The sequence below is a fragment of the Ixodes scapularis genome, unplaced genomic scaffold (genome assembly GCF_016920785.2).
Source record: "Ixodes scapularis isolate PalLabHiFi unplaced genomic scaffold, ASM1692078v2 PGA_scaffold15__6_contigs__length_5221840, whole genome shotgun sequence".
Lineage (NCBI taxonomy): Eukaryota > Metazoa > Arthropoda > Arachnida > Ixodida > Ixodidae > Ixodes > Ixodes scapularis.
This window is the reverse complement of record NW_024609841.1, coordinates 4,856,098-4,875,767: the sequence shown is the minus strand read 5'-3', so window position 1 is coordinate 4,875,767 and position 19,670 is coordinate 4,856,098. Positions and strand designations below refer to the sequence as shown.

The window sequence follows — 19,670 nt, the reverse complement described above, 5'->3', positions numbered from 1 at the left end:
GCACCAACCAACGTCAGCGAGCTGCGCTCGTTCCTGGGCCTCATAACATACTATAACCGGTTTGTGTCCAACATGGCAGTGTTGTTGTTTCGTCTGTATGATATATTACAAAAGAGACGCAAATGGCACTGGGGACAAGATGAGGACAGGGCCTTTCATGCAGTAAAGTCAGTACTGAGTGAGTCCTACATGGTAACTCACTACGACCCTACAAAGCACCTGGTTCTTGAATGTGACGTTTCACTACATGGAATTTGAACTGTCCTTTGTTATCGTTGTGGAGGCGACATGCACCGTGTTGGATTCAGTTCCCGGGCATTGTCAAAAGCGGAAAATAAAACTACTTCCAACCAGAACGAGAGGCCTTAGCATTGGTGTTCGCTGTCACCAAGTTTAGAGACTATCTGTTGGCTAGGGATTTCACCCTGGTGACTCTCCAGATGCCCTTGGTATGCCTTTTTCACCACGACAAAGCCGTGCCGGCAATGGCCGCGGCCAGGATTCAACGGTGGGCCATAATCTTCGGTGGATACAGCTACCGCATGGAGTACCGGGCGGGGACAAGTAACGGCAATGCCGACGCGTGAGTAGACTTCGCTTTCTTCCGGATCTAAAGGAACTGGAAGAGGAACATCCTGAAATAACTGTGTCTTTGGAAGAGTTCGACAACGGTCCGGTGACAGCGAAGCAGATGGCACAAATGACTGCGGAAGATAAGGGACTGCATGACGTCATCAGCTATACCCAGCGCGGATGGCCGCGAAAGCTGTCAGTTGTACAAGAAGGGCTTCGGCCTTTCTGGAGCAGGAAAGACGAGCTTTCGGTGCCACACAAGTCGCTACACTATCAGGAAAAATGGGTATTTCTTACACCCCTTGTCCCTTATACGACACTCCAAAACTTTAGTTGGGAGTACAGCGCGCTGACGTTGAACAACTTAATAAAATAGCTAATGTACGCGTTCTTGTCTACAAAAAAAGGAATGAAGGTTTTCTTGGCATTACTGCAAAACCTCAGTATAACTTTTTGTATTCTTTAATACGCACTTTAGCTGTTTAATGACGTATATCTCACCGTTCTCAAGCACACCGTAAAAGTTGAGGCCACCTGTTCGACGTCAACGCACTGTATGTCGAACTGAAGTTTGGGGGTGTCGTATAAGGGGTATAAGAATATACCCCTTTTTTCTGAGAGTGTATACTGGGGACACCGGGTCATCATTTTGGAAGAGGCCCGCGGAAGTGTCGTCAAGCTCCTTCACGAGACCCATCAAGGCGCGTAAACCAAGAAGATGGTTGCTCGCTCTAAATCATGGTGTCCCTCTCTGAACTCGGTTAATGTAGACGCCGCCCATCGCTGCAAGACATGCATTTAAGCGTCTTTATCAGCAGCTCGGAAGCCTGTTGACTGACCGGTGACAGGTGAATCTTGGTCGAGGTTACACTTAGACTATGCTGAGGCCGTCGATGGGAAGATGATCTTGGTTGTCATCGACTCGCATTCAAAGTGGATTGAAGCGACGGCTACGAATGATGCAACTTCGGATTTTACCATCCGACAACTTCGCAAGTTGTTTAGCAGTTTTGGAATTCCAAGGAATGTGGTCACGGACCGGCCCTGTTTACCTGTAAACAGGTGAATCCTGCTTAATAGGGGAGAGTTTTCTCAGTTTCTGGACAAGAACCACGTTGACAACTTCTGTACAGCGCCCTTCCACCCGTAATTGAACGGCCTCGTTGAAAGAGCCGTCCGCGTGGTTAAAAATTTCTTGAAGAATACAGCAAGGTCCACACTGAAAATCAAGTTGTGCCGGTTCCTTCTCAATTATCGGCGGACAACTGTGGCCTCAAGCAAGTCTCCACTCCAGTTGCTCTTGGGATACCAGCTCCACTCGCGTCTAGACAAATGCTTTCCAGACAAGAGATCACGGCAGACTGCGGAGGGCGAGAGGCAGTAGCCACTCTTCAAGCCAGGGCATAAGGTATTCACAAGAAATTTCGGTAAGGGCCCAAAATGGCTGCCTGTAATCATCAAGAGCATGAAAGACTATTGTATGGTTGCCGTAAAGACCTATTCGGAGCTTGTGCGTCGCCACCAAGGGCAAGTGCGCCAGCGTCGAAGAAAGACCCACTCGGGTTTCACGAATGGGCTTCCGCGGCGCTCAACTCAGCTAGGAAACAGCTGCAGCTCTTTCAAGGTTCTCTCTAACGGTAAAGAGATGTTAGGAACTGTGATCACATGACGATGACGACGCTCGTTCTTCTGGCGCCGATAGCGCGAGCAGCGAGGTTCGCAATTCCGCCTTCATGGAATAAACACGATGTTAAAGAACTGCGCGTTGTTCTGTGTCTCACCACTCGCACCACGGCCAGGGAGTCGTGCATATCCCTACCAAGGCACAGCCATTCTTGCTCTCCGGAATCCTGATTCTCACGACGTTGCCGAACAAGCGGAGCAATCTGAAGAGCTTCTCGAAGTACATCTTCTCCGATTCGAGGGTGTACACCATCAGCAGGGACCCCTGGTGCAGGCCCGTCGCCTGCGCAAGAAATAGGCACACGCGGGGCCGTAACTTACAGCGCCGTGTTCCGGTGAACCTCAGTGGCGGTCCTGGTGTCTGCTTGGGGGCGCCCCGTGGCAATCATTGTAGCTGCTGCCGGGGCTGTTGAACTGATTGTGTCTGGGTCCGCCGTAGTCGTAGTATGTGCGTTGGACGACGCAGTGCGAGGCGGTAGCGGGTCTTCGGCCGTCCCGTAAGCCGCCGTAACAATCAAAACTACGCGGCTCCTCAAGGAGGGCAGGAAAACCTCCGGGGGCTGCGGTAGTGGTAGCGGTGAATATTGATGAGCCGAACAGAACAAAGGGAACAAAAACTACGAGTAGCCTTTTGAAGGGGCTTCTACGAGAAAGCGTCAGTAACGTTGGGCGCGGTAGAAGACTCGTTTAATTTGCGAGTATACTATCAGTGCTTACGGCCAAAAACCACTCGCAAATTCAGTGGGTACCGCAAGTTCGTCTGCGCCTTGCACAGGGGTTACGATGATGCCCGAACGCCGAGCTAAACATAGTTGGTAGACCTTGTGGGCGGTTCTTTAACGCCCCTGCCGTGGGTGGACACGGTACACGCTCTAGGTTAACGGTTTATTTACCCAACATAATGTTTACGAGGCAAGCCTCATGTCAATGTCCGGGCCGTCGGCGAGTAGCGCGCAAACGTCGTCATCGGTCGGCTTCTCGATGGTCTGGAGGCGCGCAAACGCCGTACATGGGAAGCTGTGGCTCCGGGCAAGTGGCCGCGTTGGTTTCGACGGGCGCTGTCATCTAGGGGCTCCGGGAAGGTCACCGGCTTGCGGCGGCAATCAAAGCCCCGCGGCCCAGAAGCCGGGCAGCCAATCTCGTTCGTCCTCAGCAGCCCAGAGCCCTAACCGTCGTCTCTTGGTCCCTTTTGTAGCTTCGTCATCCTCAGGCAACGCCGCTGTGGGCACGAGATTGTCCACTTCGGTGACCCCGCTTCGATGTTATCACCGCATGGGATCAGCAACGCACGATGCGGTGGGAAGGAACACGATGGGTTCCCACAAACTCAAGGCATGTAGCATTGAGGTCTACCCACTATTTTTTCAGTCAAAGCCAAGCAGAACTCCGCGTCGTTCTGACGTCACCGGAACTCCTGCGCAAGAAGCAGACGACTTTCTCTCCGCATAGGGTGAGGAAAAACACTAGTTCTCGCCAAAGCCTCTTGTAACGCGCATCTTCTTCTAAGTCTCCGTCTTTGTCACCAACATCACGAGGAGTCCTCTCAGAATAAAGTGTCAGGGAAGCGTCTTAATTTATTCGGGAGCCCGAAGTCAAGCAGTACATCAACACTTTATTCAATCATACTCGAGCATCGATTCGACGAGTTCGCTGGATCGATTTCTCCGTACCTCGTGCATATCCGCTGCATGATCGAGCTCTCACACGACGCCTCCCTCTGTCTTCTGCCCAAATTCCGGCCGACAGATCTTGCTGCCTGTCTTCCCATCTGGGGCAAAGCCGCACCTGCTCCTTTCGGTATAGTGGGAGCCCTCGGAAGATGCAATTTCGATCTGCCATTTCAGACGCCAAGTTTCCCCACCGCCGACGCCGCCGGCGGTGCTTAAGGAGTACACCACCTCCAGAGCGGTAATAACAGAGGGACTCCGAATTATTCACGCCCGGCATTAATTTTCCGGGGAGCGAAATCAATCTTTTCTTCCGCCCGCGAGTCCGGGATTCTTACGCGGGCCACTCAAGCGAAATCGATCTGTCCGGCCAGAACATGAGAGGGGCGAGAAAAAGTTCTCGAGCAATTACGATGCACGGATCCAGTAAAAGGAATGACCTGCATTGTGCGGAGAGCTACCGTTGCAGTTAAAGTAAATAAAAACAAAAAAAAACGGAATTAGGGCAACAAGACAAAAATTGCACGTTCTTAATCTTTATGAACACAATTTTTGGCTTTGGGCAAAATTGTCTGATTCTTCGAGAAGCACAATAAGATAGTGCAAACCTTAGTTTGGCGACAAGACACTCTTAAAAATTTTCGTGCTCCTACTTTCGCTCAGAGCACTAGAGGAGCCATCCCAGCAATTTGATAGGAGCTAGCACACCCTGTCAAATTATGACGCCGAAATTAAAGCAGAAACCCGAATTTGGCGTTGTGACGCTGAGCGTGATGTTTCACGTGATTAGGGCACGCTCAATGTTACTTTATTTGATTTAATCTATTTTTAAATGGAGCCATATTTTAGGCTCCCTCCGCAGATCGCGAATATAAGGTCTCCGAATGCGTTGCGGAAAAGTGGGCGCACCAACACTTCAGGAAGTTTAAGAATAGCGTAAAGATCATTGCTTTAACACTGAGTACGATGCACGCAAGCCCTCAGCGGCATGCTGGGGAGCATGTCAAACCAGCGCTGTTAGTAAAGCGAAACGCAAAAGCATAAGCAAGCAATTGCAGCGCCATCTAGATGTGCGCATGCAAGCTGCTCCAAGCAATCTACGGTATTTCTTCAAACTGATCTGAGTCTCGCGCTGTCCCGCACACGACGAGAGCTACGAGAAGGGTACGCTCACGCACGCAAAAATAGACAGCGAGTGTACGTGCGTAAAGCTCGCGGTGTTGCGTGCGTATAAGTATGCGAATTGGGAACACGCGATGCTCACGCAAACTCACAGTGCTTGCATTTCTCCTCTACGCAATACTAAATCTCTTTCCTTTTATAGTGTCGGTGCGTAGATACTCCGGAATGTATGCTGTTTCGCGATGTACACGGCACCCCGATTATTTTTCTTTCGGCTAGTCTAGGGAATGAGAAGGACGATCGGCATCATGCTCTGATGGTCGATTTGCCCCAGTGGCAAAATAGAAGTGTGAATAAAAAATAAAAAAGGAGAAAGACGTGACAGAAGAATGGGACAAAAACGGAAATAAAACACGATGGCTTGCGTGCGCCCTTTACCGAAATGATAAAAGGATACCACTCTAGAAAAAAAAAAAGAAATCTAGTCAAAAAAGAACTCTCAGAGGTTCTTCGGCTTGAAAATATTTTGTACGGTAAAGAGTTTTTTTTTAATCAACTCGTAAAATGGTTCTTCTTAAAAAACCTATAAGGGGTTCTTTTTAGCTCCTTTTTCGATGCGAAAGCGTTCTTCCCTGCCCCAGACCCCGTCCCCGGACTGCAGACCCCGTCAAGCTGCTCACATAGCAGCTTTTTGTCTGGAGGTGCCTCCAGTTTATATCTGGAAAATAAAGCTTGAAATTGAAAATTGAAATGGCACTTCTAGTCCGCCAGGGGGCGATAGTGCTTCAGGCGAAACTGCCCTTTACGAGCTCAGAGAGGCCTTTGGGCGTCGAAGAACCTTTCAAAAATGGATTTTTTTATGAACTGCAGGCACAGCTAGAAAATAACCGGAGGGTGATGTCAGAAAAGGGAGTGCGGTGATTGGTTAGAAAATGGCGAAGTCCACGTATTTGGCGGCGAAAGGGAGGGCGATGGGGGGTGGACAGCATGGGGACATGAAATGAAAGTCGACCATTAGGGCCGTGCCAGCAAGTCCAAAATACAGACGAAAAAAAAGCTCCTCCGTTACAAAATCCGGGAAGGAGAGTATTTAGGGTGAAATAAAAAATGTTTCTATAAAAACAAAGAGGAAAGCTACTGAAGGTATGATGCCCAAGGGCGGCGGAAAATCAGAATAAAACACCAAAACGTAGAACGCGTCTTTAAGAGTGAAATATTAGTGGCATTAACCGGTAGAGGTAGGAGATTAGTATCCGAACGAAAGTTTAGCGTTGAGGCTACGAAGGAATTCTGTTCGGGGATTGAAAATACGATGTATTTTCTCTTTCTCACGGGGGAGGACGGGGGACGGGAAAGGCTGACCAGATAACACGGCACTACTCGCTCTCCTCACTGGCTGAACTGATCGAGAGAACAAGAATTATTCGTGCTCCGAGTCAGTCGCGGGGCAGCACACACGGAAGGTGATGTTCGTTTGCAGGGCTGTCACAGATAACTTGTCTTGCATAGAGTAAGGCAACGCATCTCTACGATTCCCCTCCGCTCAGACCCCGGTGTCTGATTTCCTCTCCTGGGAGGCGTACACGCCTCGACATCGCTACAGTATATATAGCCAAAAAGAAACGCAACATTTCTGAGCGTTCGGACATTGTAGAGGAGGCGGGCCTTGGGAGATAATTGGACGAAGCGGTGAATGCCTATATCCTACGAATGATTGGAGTGGTCCTCCCTTATGAACAAACACAGTGCGGCTTGATATCAGAACCTACCGAGCGGCTGACACGTCGACGTAGTGCCGACGAAATAATTGGAATCGAGGTGCCCTGCTTTTCCTCTCTCCATGTTTTGGGTAAGAAATGTTCATCTTACAACAAAAACACGCATGGTTGATTGCTCTGTAGTGATAGACCAGAGACTGGGACCAAATAGAAAAACAGACAGCCACATACAAAGTCTCGAAACAGAGCTACTTATTTTATACCTATGATTGTGTACTAATAAAATCAGTGGCTGCATATTCCGATGGTGTTTGTGGTTGTCCGTTTATTTGTACTTGATCCCGCTCTCGTGTTCGTTATTAGGGACTTACTTCACCAGCTTCTTTGTGTTTTTTTACCTTCGTGGTTTATTGATTTATCTTTCTGAATAAACGACAGAGAGGATAACCTGAATGCTTGTCCTAACCAGCGACTTCATGCTGGGTTGAAAAAAAAAAAGAGAAAAGACTGGTTTAGCATCGAGAGAGCAAAAACATGATTACGATGAGACAAAATTACTGTAGGCTAAAGAAACACAATCCGCGATTCTTGCATCGTAATTTCTCCTGTGGAGTTTTTATTGAGTAATGTCCTAACATAATTGGCTCTCAGCGAACATACAGGGTGTTTCACGAAACGCGGGGCCAAATCGGTCCTGCAAAAAGTACGCATCATACATAGAAATAAAAAGTGTCGATGTCGTATTGGTCTTTGTTAAAGGGCCCATTTAAAAAGCTTTATAGCGTTCGGTATAATTAAGTTATTAATTACTTTCCAGTAGTTAACGTTTTTTTGTAAATTGAAAGGCGTGATTTCGATGGCAAATGGGTTGATGTTTTTTCGCCACTCAGCAGGCATGACCACTCAGGTAACGATACTGTTGTCCCTTCTAATTGGCTCAGCTGAACCCTGTCCTTGTCCCTGTGGGCAGTTATGTTCAACATGTCATCATATCAGTTAGTCCATCTCATCACCTTTGTACTGATGAGACGAAGTCCGATCATTGACTTTTATATCGTGTCGGGGGGCAGTGTGCGTCCGAGGACTTCGGTGAATCTGTTGTAACGGCGATTTAAAGCAGTTCCGCAAATGCAGAACCAACACAGCTTTGCAATGAACAGTATCACGGTAGCGTTGACCAACGGGACAGTCAGTGCCGTGTAATGGAGCACCGAGGCGCTATCGCGAGAGAGAGCGGCCGGGTGTGCACGAAGCTGCGCACACTCTCGCTGATAACGTCTCAGCGCTCCATGACATGCAGACATCTACCCTTTAGTTGGAAAATGTAATGAATTACAATTAAAAATTACTTAGAATGAAATGTGATAAATTGCCGTTACTAATTACTTGTGTAAAAAGGTAGTTTATTTATTAATTTACTCGTTTCCTTACAAGTACTTTCACGTCACTTTGCTCGGATTGTTCTCATGGAATAAAGAAACAAAAAAAATGTTTCCATACGTCTGTATCGCAATACGACTTTCAGTATCCTATACACTGCCACTTTATTGTGGCCGTTCTCAGTAATGAAAAAATAAAATCGATATATTTTATCCCGTTCGACAGTGGAAATATTGAAAATGCAATATGGAAGCTCTACCTCCACTCCGCGAAAGTTTCCTTCCGTTATGCCTTGGCTATGTGCTCCCGAAACCCCGAAATATCAATGGAGGCAGAAAGCTGATAATAGATGTTTCGACAGAGCCTCGATTGCGGTGGAGCTCCTGTGCATCAAATAATTTTAGATACCGTACCCTCGTACCCACGACGTTCCCCGAACCTGCGGCAATTAATTAGTCAAACGACGTTTCATCGGCAGATTGTTTCGAGCAAGAGATGTCCGCGCAAACACTGTGTACAGTCGACAAAAAAAAAAAAGTACTACTAGCTTTTAAGGGCTCATGCACTTACCATCTGCATACACACAATGCGTACAAAACATCATAAGAAAAAGCCCACAAAGAAACTGTATCGTCTAGTATTGCCGATAAGACATGACGGGCCGGGTGTGGGGAAGCCAGGAACAAGAACCTCTTCCTCTTTATTTTCCACCCCTTCTCGGTCCGCTTTATGCAGCACGCGCAACATACGATACATCCTCCTTCTTTTGTCCTCAAAAGAAAAACAATAAACGCGCAAGAACAGTTCAAACTAAGTCAAGAAACGCAACAACAGCTCATGGTTCTTGAACGACCTCCCGGTCGTAACTCAACCGGCGCGGGGGTCTGTGTTGCCTGAGCGACCTTCTTGGAGCTGCTGTTGGAGACGTGATTCTAGGAGCACTAGCCATCAAAGCACTTGTCGCTGTTTGCGCTTGGTTAGAGGATTCTGATGGGTAGCGCTGTGTTGGAGTGACATCTCGATGTGTGTCGTCTTCGCTGTCGTCATCTTCGTCAAAGTGGAATGCCTCCTTGGTAGCCAGCAAGTGCTGGCGATTGCGTCGCAGCACTTTCCCTTCCGCCGTGATGACGTTGTACGATCGGGGATGCCCAGAAGGTCTCAGGACTTGCGCTTTCGTGGTCCATGCACCCTTGTTGACACGAACGGCATCTCCTGGGTTGAGATGTGGAAGCGGCCCCCTGGAATGAACCGTTTGGCGATGCTTGCGTACTTGGTGACCAGGGGCCGACATGGGCGTCTGGCAACGATGTTCGCAGCCTTCTCCCTTGAAGTACCTCGGCAGGTGCTGGACCCAATTCTTGTGGAGTGGTCCTATAAGCAAGAAGTCCCAGCCAAAAATCTTCGTTAGTTTCGCTGGTTTTCTTTAAAATTCGTTTCACCACCTGTACACCCTTTTCTGCTAGACCGTTCGATCGTGGGAACCCTGGACTGGATGTGACGTGTTTGAAGTCGTACGTTCTGGAGAACAACGCGAAGTCGTGACTTGAGAATTGTGGCCCATTGTCAGAGCAGACCTCCACCGGTATGCCATACCTCGCAAAGATTGCACTTGTTGCCTCAATGACAGTCTTTGCAGAAGTATCTTTGAGTAACTCGACCTCCGGAAAGTTAGATAGAGCGTCGTATACGCATAAGTACGACTTTCGTCCGTGCTCGAAGATGTCTATTCCTACGCGGTACCGCGGTTGGTCTGGCACAGTACGCATCGTCAAGGGCTTTCGTGGTTGACTATATGCGTGCTTTCTGCATACAGAACACCTCTGCACGAACGCTTCTATGTCTGCATTCATTCCGTGCCAGTACACAAGGTGTCGCGCCCTTGCTTTGCAATTATTTACGCCCATATGTCCTTGATGAATTCTTTTCAACATTTCCCGTCTCAGGCTGTCCGGAATCACGACTTTGCAGCCTTTCATGAGGACTCCCTTGACTTGTGAGAGCTCTCCATCAAACGATTTCCACTTACCCTGGATTGGTTTTCCAGTTTCGAGGCCTTTTAGGACATTTTTTAGAGATTCGTCCAGGCTCGTTTCTGTAGCCAACTGGTTCCACGTGGCATCGCTAATCAGTGAAGAAACAACACTTACAGCGTGTACTTCGACATCGTCGGTGCCGACGCCACCCGAGTCACTTCTGATCGTCGCCCGCGACAGCATGTCGGCCAGGATGAGTAGCCTTCCTGGAACATATTTCATTTCAATGTCGTAGCGCAGCAGCCGTAAAAAAAAAAATACGTTGCAACCTTGGCGGCATGTCGCCGATCGCTTTCTGTGATATAGCAATTAAAGGACGATGATCCGCCTCGACGATAAACCTCCGGCCGTACAGAAAATGGTTAAATCTTTCACAACCAAACATGACGGCCATCGTTTCCTTTTCTATCAGCGAATAGCGCTGCTGCGTGTCTGTGAGCGTTCGCGAAGCATACGCTACCGGCTTCCACGTGCCGTCGTGGCTCTGCATCAACGCCGCACCGATCCCGTTTTGCGACGCATCACATGAAACCTTTGTTGGTCTAGACGGGTCGAATATTGATAGCAGCGGCTGCTTGCTCAGACTTTCACACAACTGCTTCCATTCTGCAGCATGAATGGCCGTCCATTCAAAAACAGAATCTTGATTTATCAAGCTCCTAAGGAGTGTTGTCCTCTGAGATAAAGACGGTAGGAACTTGCTGAAATAATTGACAACGCCTAGCAATCTTTGAACCGCGAGCTTGTCCGCTGGCGCCGGTAGCTCCGTCACGCGTTTGATCAGGGACGGGCATGGCCTTATTTATGCCTTCTTCGTCGATAACGTCTCCGAGAAACTCGATTTTCTCGACGCCGATAGCGCATCTATTTGGGTTGAAAGTTAGTCCGGCGCGTTCGGCTGCTCGCAACACTGAGGTTAGGCGTTCGTCGTGCTCTCGTCTTGACGAGCCCCACACTAGTATATCGTCGACGTACACTCTGACGCCAGGAAGAGCTTCAAAAACTTCGTTTAGAGTTTTTTGGAAAACTTCGGAAGCAGATGATATACCGAAAGGTAGTCGCAGGTAGCGGTAACGGCCAAAGGGCGTTGCAAAGGTGTAAATCCTGGACGTCTGGTCATCCAAAGGGATATGATGGAATCCTGAATTTGCATCAAGGCGCGCGAACACTCTTGCTCCAGACAGCTCGGCTTCTATATTTTCCCGCCGCGGCATGATGTAATGTTTCCTTTTTATGCATTTGTTTATTTTCCTGGGGTCGATGCATACCTGTATCTTTCCGTCCTTCTTTCGAACAATGACAAGAGGACTTACCCAATCTGTGGGCTCGGTAACCTTCACCACGACCACTGCGCGCTCCATGCCTTCCAGTTTCTCGCGGAGGGGTTCCTGTAGAGCTAGTGGTAAGCGTCGCGCCGTTTGGACCACTGGTGTGGTTCCGTCCCGCAGAACCATTCAGTAGACTCGCTGGACGCAGCCGGTGCCAGTGAACAGATGGCGAATGAGTCTTCGACGATTCCTTCGGAGGTGCTCCTCGTCACGCTTTGTACTCGAGACAGCAGTGCGAGGTGCTCGCTGGCTTGTAGCCCAAGAATGGCTTGGTGTCCCTTGCGTACTACAAAGAAGTCGAGGACAGCAGTTCGGTCGTCCAGTCCCACTTCTGCTCGCATAACACCCACATGCTTAATTACGCCCCCGAAAATAGGAACGCAATACTGCACTGCTGGGCTTCAGTGGCGGCTTTGGGTGCATTTTGCAATATGCTCCAAAGGGCAGTAAGTTAGCCTGTGCTCCTGTATCGACCTTCAGCTCGACTGACAAGTTCTTTACTCGTGCTTGAACTATCCAGTCACGCTGGTTCATGGCGTTTCTCGACGACACGTCCAGAACCTCGAAGTCGTCTTCGGAGTCTTGAAGCTCGCCGACCTGAGTGGACGTTCTGCAGCACTCTGCGAAGTGATTCTGCTTTTGGCACTTTTTGCAGGTCAGCCCGAATGCTGGGCAGCTTCGAGGCGCGTGCGTCCGTCCGCACTTGCCACAGTTGAAGAACTTGGGCTGCTTTTTCTCATGGCTTACGCTTGTCTTGTGGACTGGATCCACTTGCTTCTGCTCCCGGGCCCAGACTTTTTTGTGTGCTTCTGATACTTCAGCCGCCTTGCAGACTTGTTCGACTTTCTGTAAGGTCAAACTGTTGTCCCTGAGTAGCTTTTGTTGAGCCTTGTCGTCATTGGTTCCGTAAACAATTTGGTCCCTTATCATGGAGTTCATTTGCTCATCAAAGTTGCACAGTCGTGCCTGCTTCTTCAGCTCTCTCAAGAAGTGTTCAAATGGCTCACCCGGGGCTTGTACTTTATTCCGGAAAAGGTAGCGTTCATGTACTTCGTTGTGCTGAGCGCCGCAGTACTCTTCAAATTTCTTGACGACAGTAGCATAGTCTCGTTTTCTGCGAAGTTGAACGTATTAAATATCTCGATTGCTTCCTCGCCTGCAATGCTTAAAGGAAGTGCTGCTTTTGATGACTCAGGTCCAGGCTTGCCACTAGGTTCCGAAGCGGTCAGGAAGAGTTCGAACCTTTGCTTGAATATCCGCCAGTTCTTGCTTATTTCCCCTGTCGTGCTGAGCGGACCTGGCGGTTTCACGAAATCCATGATTTGACTGGCTCTTGTGGCGGCGTCTGTCGTTCTTCAAAGAAGTGCGTGGTTCGGCTTGGCACTTCTGACACCATGTATCGTCTAGTATTGCAGATAAAACATGACGGGCCGGGTGTGGGGAAGCCAGGAACAAGAACCTCTTCCTCTTTATTTTCCACCCCTTCTCGGTTCACTTTATGCAGCACGCGCAACATACGATACAGAAACTATAACGACAAGAAAAAAAAAAGAAAACAAGTAAAAGAAAAAAGAAAAAAAAAAGGTGAGGACGCTAACATGGATTCGAACGGTGGTGAAGGTGGCTCGTCTCCCAGGAAAACGGTTCCCGAAACAAGAAAAGTTAATAGGGAGTTTCAGGGAACCGTTTTCGCATATTTGATACGGTACGATAAGCCCTCCGGTACAAACTGTGCGCGTGAAAGTCTTCTGCGGTAGCGCATACGCAGTTCGTACCGGAGGGTCTATCGTACCATACCGGATGTGCAAAACCGGTTCCCTAAAACTCCCGATTGTGTGCCTGATGGCTCTTACGGAACGACACTCACCCACTCGCACAGACGATCGGGGGCGTATAGAGAGACGCCTCGGTTCAACTTCTTCCCTGCGTTCCAACATCCGGACTCCGGCGATACTGTGCCGTCCCTGCCAACTCACAGCTGCATTCACCCACGACGAGGACTTTGCGGCACGAACACTGCCGCGTAGACAACGCTGAAAGTTTCCGCTCGTCTTCATTTCGCGATCAGCACGCCCGCCAATAAACTTTGTTCAACCTTACGATGAACCGCAGGGGAAGAAATCCCATCCCAGTCAACCCAGTGCTGTAAACGTGTCACTTGACTACAATCCCCGCGTGTCACAGTGCCCTTTCCGATGGTCAGGTGGAACTCGCGCTACATTTGAACCGGGTTCGATGGCTCGTAGTTGCCAAGCGGTTCATCCTAAGGCAAAACGGAGTATGCTGTCACGAAGAATAGTAGGAACTTTCTTTACTATTATTATAATGCAATTAAATGCAAAGGTGCAAGCCAGCTGGACAAGAATGACGAAAGTAATCCCTGGAGAAGGGGAACAAGAGGGACAAAGGACAAACACAAATCTCCAAACACAGCTAGGTGACTGGTGCGCGACCGACCTTTCTTTACTGCGTTGAATGCTTCGATTTACATATGATGTTTATTCGGCGAATATGAGAGAACCTCTTTTGCAACACGATGGACAGTTTGACAAAAACACTTTTGTGGAAACACTCCTAACCTCTGTAGACTTTCTTCGCCCTCCTCTTCGACCACGCTACCAGCGGGCGCACCGACCACAGCCGAACTCAACAAACAAGGATCCACACAAAGGCGGGCGAGCCGAGTTCCTCCACAGCCGTAAGGGGTCCCAAGTTTGCAACTTAGCGGGCGGAAGACTCCACAGCCGAAGGGGGTCAGACGTGCATGTTGGCCTCCAGAGATAGAGTGAAGTTCAGAGCTTGGTATCTGGGAGCCAAGACCTCTGTGGTGCCTCTGCCGCGGCTGCTTGTATTGAAGATCCCCAAGACAACCTCATACCCAAGATAAAGCGCATTCCGGCACTGAGCCGGTATGGGTCAAGGGGGAAAGCGGGCGGAGAGGCAGAGACGCTTGCAGACGATCATTGCTTTTCAACGCCTCCTTGCAGCTCATATTCCAAACACAGCACGTAAACCACGTGACCCCGGCCAAGCAGTTGGAAGGACTCTGCAACCTATGACACACTGCGGTGCTGTCGCGTTTTCATTGTTCTTGGTCTCCACACGCTCAGTCTACTGCGTCTCACAGTCCAACGGGCTCTGAGAGCCCTTTGGACTCTGAGACGCACCCACAAATAGGACATTCACGGAGCGCTCACTCGCTTACCATGCACGACAGAAGGCCGCGAGGTAAACGGCTGATACGGAGCCCTCGAGGGATGCTCCCTAGTCCTCGAACGAGCGGGTGAGGCTCTACAGGAAACGCTGGAATCTCATGGTGCCAGAGGATTCCTAGCCAAGTGACGCGTACGGCCGTGCTCCCCAGAATCTCCGGCCGTCTACTCCCGCCGGCCCGCCGGTGGGCGATTGTTGGCTGAGACAGCCAACAATCGCCCACCCAGGCGGGTGGCGCTTTTTGCCGGTAAAAATTTAGCGGGCACCTCGCGGACCGCAGTGAAGCCGCGTGCAGCGATTTCGGAAAAAACTGACATGGATGCCATTTGCGCTCTCCAGCCTCCACATATGTACTCAGTTTCTCTGGACTACCACACCACATTCTGTGTTACTTCTGCCTTTTGCCACGCGAATTTGGAGGAGGAGTGATTTATTTTTTAATTCGCGGGAAGGGGAGGGGGGGGGGGGGGGGGGAGGGGGGTTGAGGTAACTGCTTTTAAAGAACGCCGAATCTTTGGGTTAAAAGTTTTAACCCAAAGATTCGGCATTCGGCGTTTTTCTGTGCAAATATTTTGTGCCTGGCAAAAAGTCGGCGTTTATTGAGGTATCATAGAAGAAAGCAGGACACCGACGTAGAATTCAGTAACCTTCATTCAACATTGGCAGGGCTTGCATACCGTATTTTACAGTCCTCTGATTATACATGTTTGAAAGCTGAAAAGTTACGCGGACTACTTACAGGTTCGGACTATACAGAGAGTTTCTTCATACGATCGTTCATTGCGACGAGATTTGTGAATGAAAGAGTATGTTAATGATGATTGATGTATGATACAAGCTACTTTGTGAGCTAATAAAGTTTGTCAAGGTATGCTGTGTGTGATATTTTCTTGTCAACTAACGGCCTGGTACAGACTACGAACCGGGTGCGGACTGTAGTCCTTAAATTACGGTATACTTGGAATCGCCCCTTTGTCTCCAAGAGACGAAATCGAGACAAGGAGTGCAGGTCCCGAAGAAAGTGGCTGCCTCGCGGATAGTTCAGTGCAATTTGCGTTCCAGATCAGCAGAAAACAAAACTGTAATCCAGCAACGGCAACCTCAGTTCTAGGTTTTCAGGATTCCCCGATTTTGAGCACTCCGGCTTTGAGGTTTTCTTGTTCTTTTTTTTGTGTGTTTATCGGTATTTATTGAAAACGCGGAACTTTACCCTTGCGCCCTCGTTTATAAGGGGTGCTCCTTTTGAAGCTTAATAGATATGTTTAGAAAAACGCCTCGAAAACCACCCTAATTCGGTTTGTGCAGGTGAGTTATACTGCCAGAGGGACATAGTACAGGGGATGAATCGTAATGACCAGTAGGCTACTTAACTAAGATATGTTACTGCAGAAGTACGGTAAGCAGGGCAGGTCGCGAACTTTTTGAAGCGCATTGCATTAATAGCTTGGGAAACCGCTGCATTTGCTCAAAAAGAAACCTCGTCTTGAGATCGGGCTATGGGGCAAAGGCATATTAGATGATGTTGTGTCGTGTGGACGCGCTCTGGTACTGCGTGAAGTTCCGCACGTTCTCTACTTCCCTTTGTACATAAATTTAGTTGCGAGTCAGCGCTTGTGTGCCGTGCATATTCCTTTTCTATGTCGTCGTCTTCTTGTGCTCTGTTCTGTTCACTAAGATAAAATATGTTAATTAATGTTTTAATTATTGAATACGCCCGCGCGGTTTTTTATTCTCCTACAAATCTCGTTAGTGGTTTTTGGTGGCGTTCAGCAAGTTTATAAATGAAACCAGTAATTAAAAACGTGTATTAACAAATTTCAGGTAATTATATTCTACTTATCGTGAGGATTAGACCCCCATATTATATCCCCCTGGCCATATAATACCCTTGTTATACCCCTGTTACACGGGCACACTTAACCGCGGTTAACTCAGCTTAACTGCTGTTGCGCGGCACAACAGCTACCGCACTATACTCTCTGACAGCTATTTCAGAAGAAGTGAAGAGCGCGCGCGCACTGCTTCGATAGATGCTCAAGATGCTCAAGCGCACGTTCGCCCATAGCTTTCACTGCATAACCGCAGAATGTTGTCGGCAAGTATTGTGCGCTATCTGTGGCTTAGCGTAACCGCAGTTGAATGTGCCCGTGTAACAAGGGTATACGGGCACACTTAACTGCAGTTACGCTAAACCGCAATTAGCGCACAATACTTGCCGACAACATTCTGCGGCGATGCAGTCAGAGCTATGGGCGAACGTGCGCTTGAGCATCTTGAGCTCCCACCAAAGCAGTGCACGCGCTCTCTTCGCTTCTTTTGAAATAGCTGTCCGAGGGTATAGTGCGGCATCTGTGGTGCCACGTAACCGCAGTTAAAGCTGAGTTAACCGCGGTTAAGTGTGCCCGTGTAACAGGGGTATAACAGGGGTATAAGTCACCACGCACGAACCGCATAAACGTATCTTCCAAGTTTTTTTTTGTGTTCATTTAAAGAGAAACGCCCCCTATAATATTGTTGCAGACAGCTTATAAAACGCAGGGCGATTCACGAGCATGGTATTTCCGCTCCGCAGCCAATGTAGCGGCTAATCACGCTTGAATACCCAACGGTGCTTCCTTGCAGGCCGCTGATAAGAGAACATATTGATCGGTGCGGTTTGTGGCCCGGGTCTCTGCAGAGTGGCCCGCACTCAAGAGATTGAATCGGTAGGAGCCCTGACGCTTCAAGAACGAGCTTTTTCTTTCAGCTGCGCCTTTCCACAATCATCTTCTAAAGCAATCCGAAGGAAATGCGATAATTTGGTAAAAAACGTTCCGCATAATTATGAATACATTATAGCACCGAATCATCCGGGTTAAACCGAGGCGGCAGAAAATATTTTGATTTCTGTAGTGCTTGGAGACTAACGAATGAATGTTGCCTGTTAATCTTAAAATCTCGGCGCCGTAGCGAATGAAGTGTACCATTAGGAATTTAAGTTATAATACACCCTTCTCTAGTCTCTTTAAGATATGTCGAGCTTTCGACCAAACAATTTGATTCCTTTTAAATCTTGTTTTCGTCAAAAAAGGACGATTGCAATCAATTTTATTTTAGTGGAGCTTCTTAGTTATCCAGGGCTATATTTGTTTTCAGTAGATGATAATGATAAATGTATGGGATGTTTAATTTTTAAATTAGACAGAATTTATATTGTCCCGGAACTGCTTCATTCCATGTATCAACCAGTTCTTGAGAGTGAAATGTAGTGCAGGGGAGAGATAACTCGCAGCATAGAAGTGCCAGAATAAAGGGCGAAATCACGCCGGCGCAAGCTACCCAAATGCGGTTTCATTATATTCTTCCAAAAACAACAACAGGATTTTTATTTTTTTTCTTCAAACTCGCGATGTTTAGGTGAAAAACACCTGGTGACGTGGCTTCTTAATATTGTAGAAAATTTTCCTTACCAGGGAGTGAAATAGTGCCGCACGTGCAGCTGCCAAATAGGCAGCGCGGCCGTGGCATAACGGTTGTCGTGCTTGCCTCCCACGCGAAGTGCCACGATTCGATTCCTGGGAGCGAAATTTCCTTTATTTAATCTTTCTACTTGTCATTCTCGAAAGTCCTCGAACTTGCGAGCACAGCGACACCGATTGCTTGTCCAGAGCTCCTGTTGAGACATCTCCCGGTAGCAGCGTTGACGATTACGACGACTGCTTCCTTGGCGCAGTGAACACCGACGACATGGCGCGACGTCAAAGAGACGATCCTGAGTTGCGCGCGCTGATCCAGCACCTCGAAGGACGAGTAGGTACTATCCCCCGTGTCTTCTCGAGAGCCCTGCCGACCTTCGTCATTCGACAAGGTGTACACTACAAGGAGAACTTCGGACACAACAGCTCGCCATGGCTGCTGGTAATCTTTGCCGACATTAGAGAGGAGATCTTCCAAGCCTGCCACGGCGACCCAACGGCTGGGCACCTTGACTACTGGAGGACGCTCGCCAGGATTCGGGAAAAATACTACTGGCCAAGGCTACCGGAGACCGCTCACCTCTACACTCGATCATTCATTCATGCCACGAGTGTCGGAGACGCAAAAAACCACCGACGAAGCTGTCAGGACTTCTGCATCCGATTGCTCCCCCGTCCGGGCCGTTCCAGGAGATCGGAATGGATTTACTGGACCCATTCCCGCCGTCAACGTTGGGAAACCGCTGGATAATCGTCGCCAAAGATTACCTCACACGGTACGCCGAGACGAAAGCCCTTCCATCAGGTACGGCTGTAGAAGTCGCCATGTTTTTCATTGAGTCCAGTGTCTTCCGGCACGGTGCCCCCGAAGTCCTCATTACAGACCGTGGATCATTGTTCATGGTTAAGCTGACGCAAGAGATCCTTCGTCTCCTTGGCACCGGCCACCGTCGAACAACTGCGTACCATCCGCAGACAAATGGACTAACAGAACGGCTGAACAAATTTATCGCCGACATTATCTCCGTGTATGTAGATGTAGAGCACAAGACTTGGGACGAGGTGTCACTCTACGTCACGTTTGCTTACAACACGGCGGTGCAAGAGACCACAGGAGTAACCCCGGTTTAGCTGGTGCATGGCAGAAAAGTAACGACCATGCTCGACGCAATGCTGCCCCACGAACCAGCTGACGATGGGATCCCCGACGCCCAAGTGGTTGCTCAACGAGCCGAATAAGTTCGCCAGCTCACCCGACTTTTAATTTAAGATCAACAACCCGTCGACGCTACCCGGTACATCCTTCGCCGGATCGACGTTAGCTTCAAGCCCGGAGACCGTGTGTGGTTTTGGACTCCGATACGACGATGCGGTCTAAGCGAAAAACTCCTGACGCGCTACTTCGGACCCTACAAAGTGCTTCGCAGACTCGGGGATCTAAACTACGAGGTAATGCCCGACGGAACACAAACTTTATCACGCCGCCAACCGCGACCTG

At 48.9% G+C, this 19,670-nt stretch overlaps 1 pseudogene; it reads right to left on the bottom strand.

Annotated features, from left to right (window-relative positions):
- Positions 1 to 12,823, bottom strand: part of LOC121835622 — a 52,085-nt pseudogene extending 39,262 nt beyond the window's left edge.
- Between the last annotated feature and the right edge of the window lie 6,847 nt (positions 12,824 to 19,670).